We start from the raw sequence: 9734 nt of genomic DNA on the forward strand, positions 1-9734 counted from the left end.
CTAGTATAGTAAACCCAACCATTCCAGCTAATAATTTCGAACTTAAACCTTCCCTGTTGCAACTAGTGCAACAGAGACAATTCGTAGGTCTCGCTACTGAAAACCCAAACCAACATTTAAAAATATTTCTCCAATTAGCAGACACTTTTAAAACCAATGGAGCTTCTCCTGAGGCAATCCGTTTAAGATTATTCCCTTTTTCCCTCAGAGATAAAGCCCTATCATGGTTAGATTCCCTTCCACCCAATTCCATTACGACTTGAGATAATCTTAGAAGAATATTCCTTGCTAGATATTTTCCCCCGAGTAAAACTGCCGTTCTTCGAAACCATATAACTAGATTTACCCAAAACCAAGGAGAATCGCTGTTTGAAGCTTGGGAGAGATATAAAGAGTTGTTAAGAGCATGCCCACATCATGGTTTAGAAAATTGGTTAATCATTCAGACCTTCTATAATGGACTTCACTATAACACCAAGATGACCATCGACGCTGCCGCAGGCGGTGCGCTGATGAACAAATCTTATCCTGAAGCTAGTGCCCTCATTGAAGATATGGCTCAAAAACATCAATCGTGGGGAGTCGAACGAGCGACAGTTGAGAAGAAGGAAGCCCAAGGAGGAGTGCATGAACTAAGCTCTATAGACATGATGCAAGCTAAAATCGACGCATTAGCCCTTAAGGTCGAGCATATGTGCATAAACCCGAATACTGCAGCCGCAGTTTCGTCGGATTGTGAGATATGTGGAACCAAAGGACACCAATCTGCAGAATGCATTCTATTAAACAAAACCCACTCTGAGCAAGTGAACTACACACAAGGGAACCCATATTCGAATACCTATAACCCTGGATGGAGGAATCACCCGAACTTCTCCTATAAAAACAATAACCCTATCCAAAATAATGCACCTATGAGACAACATGGTTATCAAGCCCCAAGACCGAATCAACCTATGCAACCTGTACCACCAAAGCCGAGCCTTGAAAAAATTATGGAAAATTTTATCACTGCTCAAACCCAACAAAACAAGGAGGTATGAACCAAAACATTCATGTTAATGAATTGATTACTCAGTTAGGAACCAAGGTTGACCAAATAGTTACTCATACTAAGATGCTTGAAACCCATATCTCTCAGGTAGCTTTAAACCAAGCCCCTCAGACTACACCTGGAGGACAGTTCCCTGGACAACCTTAACAAAATCCGAGAGGACAAGCCAATGTCATTACCCTACAAAGTGGGAACGCTTATGATGAGCCACCAAACCCAAGATTGAGTGAACCCGAAACTTCTAAGGAATATACCAACCCCCCGGACAAAGTAAAGGAACCAGAGGAATCTGAAAAACCAGGAAGGTCAAGAAAAAGGAGAAAAACCTAAAGATAAAACTTACGTACCACCCCCGCCATATAAACCACCTATACCATATTCGCAAAGACTCAAACAAACCCAGATCAATAACCAGTATCAAAAGTTTATTAAAGTTATAGAAAAACTTCACGTAGAAATCCCTTTCACAGAAGCTATCACCCAAATACCTTCTTATGCAAAGTTTCTCAAAGACACCCTTACCAACAAACGTAGACTTGACGATCCGAAGCCCTTGGAATGTAATGCTATTTCCGAGAATAAGCTAGCCAAAAAAGATAAAGATCCTGGAAATTTCTCAATTCCTTGTCTTTTGGGTAGTCATGTCATCGAAAAAACTTTTCTAGACTTAGGAGCTAGTGTGAGCTTAATGCCTTTAGCGGTTTGTGAGAGGTTAAACTTAGGAGAATTACAGCCCACTAAGATGTCACTTCAGTTAGCTGATAGATCTGTTAAGTATCCGATAGGAATTTTAGAAGATGTCCCTGTTAGGATAGGTTAGTTATTTATCCCTACTGATTTTGTTGTCATGGACATCAAAGAGGACAATGATATACCAATCCTTCTAGGTAGACCATTCTTATCAACTGCAGGAGCCATAATAGATGTCAAGAGAGGAAAGTTGACCTTTGAGGTAGGTGACGAGAAAATAGAATTTATACTTTCTAAATTTCTTATGGCACCTATGATGGGAGACGCGTATTATGCCTTAGATATCATTGATGAATGCGTTAGGGAATTAGAACAAGAAGAAATCATAAAAACAATTAAGTTACCATCAACTCTCATAATGGAAGATGATGACTTTAAGAAACCCTACATCGATGATAACCTTTACGAATGTTTATCCCTTACCCCAAGTCCTATGCCATGCCCTAAGAAACCAACCTTAGAACTTAAGGAACTGCCTAAGAATCTGAGATATGAGTTCCTCGATGAAGAGATGAACCGTCCAGTTATAGTCAGTGCTACCTTAAGCTAAGAGGAAACGGACCAAATTTTAGACGTTTTACGAAGATATCCCTCAGTCTTAGGATATAATATCTCTGACCTGAAAGGTATAAGCCAATCCACATGCATGCATCAGATTTCGCTCGAAGAAGATTTAAAACCCTCTAGAGAACATCAGAGAAGAATAAACCCTATAATGAGTGATGTTGTTAAAAAGGAAGTTCTTAAGTTACTTGAGGCAGGTATAATTTACCAGATCTCGGATAGTAAGTGGGTGAGCCCTGCGCATGTAGTACCTAAAAAGGGAGGCATCACAGTCGTGCAAAACGATAAAGGCGAACATGTAGCAAAACGGTTAGAAGGAGGATGACAGATGTGTATAGATTATAGAAAATTAAATAAAGCAACCAGGATAGATCATTTCACTTTACCATTTATAGACCAGATGTTGGAGCGTCTAGCCAGACACTCTTACTTCTCCTATCTAGATGGATACTCTGGATTCTTCCAAATATCTATCCACCCCGAAGATCAAGAAAAAACTACCTTTACATGCCCTTATGGAACTTTTGCCTACAGACGAATGACATTCGGCCTCTGTAATGCCCCAACTACTTTCCAACGCTGCATGATGTCAATCTTTGTTGATTACCTAAATGGTATCATGGAAGTGTTTATGGATGATTTCTCGGTTTGCAGATTTGATTTCCACAATTTCCTTGCTAACCTTGAGAAAATCCTGGAGAGATGCGTGGAGGTGAACCTCGTGCTAAACTGGGAAAATTGTCATTTCATGGTAACCGAAGGAATTGTTTTAGGACATATAGTTTCCGAAAAAGGTATAGAGGTAGATAGAGCTAAGATAGAAGTTATAAAAAACCTAAAACCACCAAAAACTATCAGAGAAGTCCGAAGCTTTCTTGGACACGTTGGATTCTATTGGCGTTTTATTAAGGACTTCTCCAAAATAACTAAACCTTTAACTGGACTTTTAATGAAAGATGTTGAATTCATTTTCGATGAAAAATGTAATGATGCATTTAATCTTTTAAAGCAAGCATTAGTATCTGCACCCATTATGAAATCACCTGATTGGTCAGAACCTTTTGAGATAATGTGCGATGCTAGTGATTATGCGGTTGGAGTCGTGCTAGGACAAAGGAAAGACAAAAAATTACATGCTATATATTATGCCAGTAGAACCCTAGACGTTGCCCAACTTAACTACGCAACAACTGAAAAAGAATTACTCGCAGTAGTTTTCACTATAGACAAATTTAGATCTTATCTAGTAGGAGCAAAAATTATAGTTTACACTGATCATGCTGCCATTCGTTACCTATTAAGTAAAAAAGATGCCAAGCCCAGGTTACTCCGATGGATTCTATTACTACAAGAGTTCGATTTAGATATAAGAGATAAAAAAGGCACTGAAAATGTAGTAACCGATCACCTTTCTAGGCTAGAACATCTAAAACCAGACTTAGTACCCATAAATGATGATTTCACCTATGATAGACTGATAGCTAGACTAGAAACCATTGAAGATAATAACCTAGGCCCTCATGAGCATTTCTATAATTCCTTAACAATAAGTAACGTACCCTGGTATGCAGACTTAGTTAATTACCTAGCTGCTGATATCGTACCCCCTGATCTTGACTACCACCGCAAGAAGAAATTCTTCCACGATGTGAGAAACTTCTATTGGGACGAACTGCTCCTTTTCAAAAGGGGTAAAGATGGCATTTTTCGCCGTTGCGTTCCAGAAGAAGAGGTGAATAGTATTATCGAGCATTGTCATTCTGCACCCTATGGTGGACATGTGAGCACTTCTAAGACATACGCCAAGATTCTTCAAGCTGGCCTATTCTGGCCTACCATGTGGCATGATGTCTATGTTTGCATTGTCAAATGTGATAGATGCCAATGCATTGGAAACATTTCAAGGCGTGATGAAATGCCTCTAAGAAACATTCAGGAAGTAGAACTCTTCGATGTATGCGGTATAGATTTCATGGGACCTTTCCCGCCATCCTTAGGAAACATGTATATCTTGGTAGCTGTACACTACGTGTCTAAGTGGATTGAAGCTATAGCCGCTCCCACGAACGACACTAGGGTAGTGATCAAACTATTTAAAAACTATATATTCCCTAGATTTGGAACATCACGTTTAGTCATAAGCGATGGAGGATCACACTTCATATCGAGGATATTTGATAAACTTTTAAGAAAATATGGAGTTAGGCATAGAGTAGCAACACCATACCATCCACAAACTAGTGGCCAAGTAGAAGTATCCAATAGGGAGATAAAACAAATCCTAGAAAAAACTGTTCCAATATCTAGGAGAGACTGGTCTCAGAAGCTTCAAGAAGCACTATGGGCCTACCGAACCCCTTTCAAAAGCCCTATAGGAACAACTCCTTACCAACTAGTTTACGGAAAATCCTGTCACTTACCTTTCGAATTAGAGCATAAGGCTTATTCGGCCATTAAAACTTTGAATTTAGACTACCTGGCCGCTGGAGAAAAGCGTACCCTTGACATTCACAAACTAGAAGAACTTAGGCAATCTGCCTACGAGAATGCAAAAATATACAAAGAGAGAATAAAAGCCTGGCACGACAAAAGAATAGTAAAGAAAAACTTCAATATAGGCAACCCTGTTCTCCTTTTCAACTCTAGGTTACGACTCTTCCCTGGGAAGCTACGCTTAAGATGGACTGGCCCTTTCGAAGTATCCAAGATTCTGAGATCCGGAGCCGTAGAAATCAAGAAAGAAAGTTGTAGTCCATTCATTGTAAATAGACAAAGACTGAAGCTCTACGAAGGAGGAGACATTCCAGCATACTACTCAAGCCACACTCTGATTGATCCACCGATTCCTACTACTACAGGTGTATAAATTCTGATCGTCAAGCTAATGACGTTAAACAAGCGCTGCGTGGGAGGCAACCCATGGTTTTTCATTTTATTTATTCGCATTTATTTAATTTTATTTTTATTTTCACCGAGACTAAATATTTGAATGGTTTGTATTTTCAGGACCCCTTTCCTAACTTTTACAGGATGCAGGATTTCGATGATATGCACGTAGCCTATAGAGATGATGCTCAGAGAGAGCGCTACATCGCTCTGTATCAGCGCCCTATGGCGCCCACACGTTATCCTGATTAGCACTACATGGAGGCACTGGGCATTGAGCCGAGTATCCGATTTCTGAGCCACCAGCTTCATTGGGACGAGTTCGCTGACGACCTGAGTAACACCTGCAGGAACTTGACATTGGAGTTCCTCAGTTCATTTGATTATGACCCGTACTCTGGACTAGATGGGTTTGCTGCTTTCAGGCTCTTTGGAGTTGAGTGCTCTTTCAACCAGAAAGAGTTCGGTGACCTATTAGGTTTCTAGACCACTCCCGATGCTATCCCCGAGACACCTATGGGATACTTTCTGGGTAAGGAGGTGGAAAAGTTCTGGAGTGATATATCAGGTGGAGGGAGCCAGGATCCTTCAACACAGTTGTCTCAGGCTATACATAACCCTGCTTTTAGATCCTTCTAGATGATATTGTCACATTCCTTCCTAGGAAGACCGGATGCTGAGACATTACTGAGCGAAGAGGAGATCTTCCTACTATTTTGTGCATCCCAGTCTCGCCCAGTAGCATGTGGGAACTTTTTGTTATGTGGTCTCAGCGGTGTCTCCATATCGACCGAAGGAGTCATCCATGTAGGAGGTATCATTACATAGATTGTTATCGCTCTAGGTCTATCTCGTAAACTGTTACATCTCCGGACCTACTGTGGGTACACTACCATGGATATCGACTTCTGTTTGACCCGAGGGTTGATGAGAAGAGCTTCCTTCCACCAATGTCAGTTCCGATTGCTAGTCGACAACAAGGCTATTCATTATTTCACACAACCTAATCTTATGATGACTAGTGTGCATGATCCAGCGAATTGGAGTTATGCTCTAGAGGGTGTTAGATACCCAAAAGTGCTTATTTGAGCTATCAAATATGGGTATCTTTCACTCCATTTCCTTGCTAAAGTGTTCGAAACCACCTTTGTTTTAGATGAAATGCAATACAATGATAAACGATCTTGGTACCTTTGATTTGTGTGTTATTGTGCAGGAAGTAGGCATGAAATAATAGAAAATGAAGACACAAGAAAATTGGCAAAGGGATCAAATAAAACAAGCATTCATCAGCTTGCTCGCTAGGCGAGGGCTATGGAGAAGGACTCGCTAGGCGAGCGTCCAGCGAAAAGCTCCAGTATTTTACAGTGGCAAACATCACCACACTCGCTAGGCGAGCTTCCAGCGAGGTGTGTGGCGAACACGTCTAGACTTGGTGAAAAGCGCAGCCAGCACTCACTCGCTAGGCGAGCCTTTAGCGAGCTCCGACCGAGCATTCCAGTAGCAAAACCTCTCAAGCTCGCTGGAGCGAAGGTTGAAGCGTGACCTTCGCTAGGCGAAGGTTTTGTTACAAGCTTCTTCCGAAACTTGTTGAACAAGCTACCATGAAAATGAGTAGCTAAGTTCTTCATTTTGTCAAGGTTAGATGTAGATGATCATTAGCTTTGTGTGTAAATGTAAGGATCTTCATTTGTAAACTCTTTAATGGTGAATATATGGTGAAAACTTTGTTCTTATTGAAAACTCTTTGTGTTGGTTTATGATCGAGAGATGTTTACCAACTCTTAACCTAGGTTTTCATCCAATCTTGTTTGTTAGCTAGAGATAGTAATGAATGATTTTGTTCACCATAAGGTTGAACCAAAAAGTTGTCATTTTGATAGATTGTGTTAGAGATAAACAATGGATCAAAATGGGAAAACTCACAATGTGTGTTAGAGATAAACACATTGGGAGGACTTTGTGAAATAGTTTATCATCTAAAGGAGTTTATAATTTTTGTTGATCGAACATATACATGCAAAGTGATCGTCGGACCCTAACTTTGGCAATATTTCTCAAATATTCAAACCAAAACTTTTACCGCATTTTATTACACTTTTATGCAAGATACCGTGACAAACACCAAAACCCCATTGTTACCTAAAGCTAAGAATTGAAACAACTGTCGAAAGGCGGTGATATCTCACAATCCCTGTGGAGACGATAACAAAAACCCGACACTTAAAATTACACTCAACAAAATGGCGCCGTTTCCGAGGATTGTGAATTGATATTGCGAGCATCGCAATAGTTGTTTAAGTTTTAGCTTTCGAATTTTTGACTTGTGCTTGTAATTTGTTTGGTTTAGTGTGCAGCTTTCGTTTTATGCGAGGGCAAATCCCTGTGGACGAACTTCTTTTTGATCCTGAGATCGAGAGAACCGCAAGGAGGCTTAATAGCAAAACGAGACGAAGGAGGCAACAAGCGAGACATCGACAAGAACAAGGAGAAAGTTCTTCTACCACAAATCCACCACCATTCATACCTAACATGGAGCCACCACCACCACCGCCTATTTCTACTCCATGCATAAACAATCCAAGAAACACTGCTCAGTTTGCCAACCACACGGGAAGGCAAGCTGAGATGAAAACGGGAACTCTCAATTTATTATATGGAAGTCCATTCACCGGAACGGACCATGAAGATCCCTTTGCTTTTCTCACAAAATTTTATGAGATAGCATTGGCGGCCGGAGTGGATCAGGCTCAGTAGCTACCGTTGTTCAGAAGATTATTTCCCCACGCTTTGCTCGACAAAGCAAAAGATTGGTACTTAGATCAAACACCTGCCGTCATGACAGACTGGAACGTGATAGAAGAGAAGTTCATCGAAAGATTCTTCTCCCATAACCGGTTCATGGAATCCAAGACGACCATCTCAGTGTTTGCACAAGGAATCAATGAATCCTTAAATGAAGCGTGGGAAAGATTAAAATCCATGCTTCGGAAGTGTAAAGGGCATGGATTTGATGAATTGACTCAAATCCATATTTTCAAAAATGGACTTCAACCAAATTGCAAGACGTTGTTGGATGCTACCTCGGATGGCTCTTTATTTTCTAAAAGTGCCGAAGAAGCTACAAATATCATAAATCGAATGGCTCTAAATGATCTTCAGAGTCAAAGTAGAGACAACTCTTTGAAGAAGCCGGGAATGCTTGAACTTGGGACGAACGATGCCATCCTTGCCCAAAACAAACTCATCTCACAACAAGTGGAACTCTTAACGCAGCAAATAAAAGAGTTGAGAGAACCTTCTAAAGCTAAACAAATAGCTTGTTGTGAGCTTTGCAAAGGTGAGCATGACACCGGATTCTGTCCACCTCCGGGGTTCGAAGACGTAAACTACATGGCAAACCAAAGGGACTACCAACCGAGACAACAACAACAACAACCTTATCAACCACACCCTCAAAATCAACAACAACATTTCCAAGGGAACCAAGGGTTCCAACCTAGGAGTAACTATTACCATAACCAAGGTTATGGAGGTGGTTCTTCTAGCCGTCAAAACCCTCCCCAAAATCCTTATACACCTTAACAACCGCCGGTCGTAACTTCTAAGTTGGAAGAGACATTGACACAATTCATGCAAATGTCAATGGCTAACCAAAAGAGCAATGACGCGACTATAAAAAATCTCGAGACTCAAGTTGGGCAACTTGCTAAGCAACTCGCGGAACAACAACCCGGTCCTTCCTTTTCGGAAAACATGCAAATAAATCCTAAGGAACATTGTAAAGCGATTATGACGAGAAGTGGGAGGGAGTTGATCAGTGAGAATAAAAAAAGAGATGAGAAAGAAAATGAGGAGGAAATATTGGAGGAAAATATTGATGGTGAAGTGGGGGAGTGGAGTGAGGAGGAAGAAGTTGAAAAGAACGAAAAGAATGGTGAAGTTGAAAAGAAAAAAAGTGTGGAAATTGAGAAAAATAAAAGTGATGAAATAAGGGGGGAGGAAGTGAAAAAGCCTAGATGGAGGAGTTCTAGAGTTGCAAAGGGAAAGGATGAACGGCATTACGCCCGGTTCATGGATATTTTTAAACAACTACAAATCAACATTCCGTTTGCCGAAGCCTTGGAGCAAATGCCCAAGTATGCCAAATTCATGAAGGACATACTTACAAAAAAGCGGAGGTATACGGAACCGGAGACCATCGTCCTAGATGCGAGCTGTAGTGCCATTATTCAAAGGACGCTTCCGAAAAAAGAGGTTGATCCGGGAAGAGTCACTTTGCCGGTTAAAATTGGTGATATCTATTTCGGGAAAGGACTAATTGACTTGGGGTCAAGCATTAATCTTATACCTTTGTCTATTATAAAGAGGCTTGGCAACATTGAAATTAAGTCCATCCGAATGACGTTGCAATTGGAAGATAAGTCGACTACCCATCCTCATGGCGTAGCCCAAGATGTTTTGGTTAAAGTCGACAAAT

The 9734-nt window shown here is 40.8% G+C and overlaps 1 non-coding gene across 1 annotated transcript; it reads right to left on the minus strand.

Moving 5' to 3' along the window:
* Nucleotides 1–317: 317 nt before the first annotated feature.
* On the minus strand, nucleotides 318–424 carry LOC127124853 (small nucleolar RNA R71). The gene has a single exon (XR_007804331.1). It is a non-coding gene; the product is annotated as a small nucleolar RNA R71 (small nucleolar RNA).
* Between the last annotated feature and the right edge of the window lie 9310 nt (nucleotides 425–9734).

Source organism: Lathyrus oleraceus, chromosome 2 (genome assembly GCF_024323335.1).
Source record: "Lathyrus oleraceus cultivar Zhongwan6 chromosome 2, CAAS_Psat_ZW6_1.0, whole genome shotgun sequence".
NCBI lineage: Eukaryota > Viridiplantae > Streptophyta > Magnoliopsida > Fabales > Fabaceae > Lathyrus > Lathyrus oleraceus.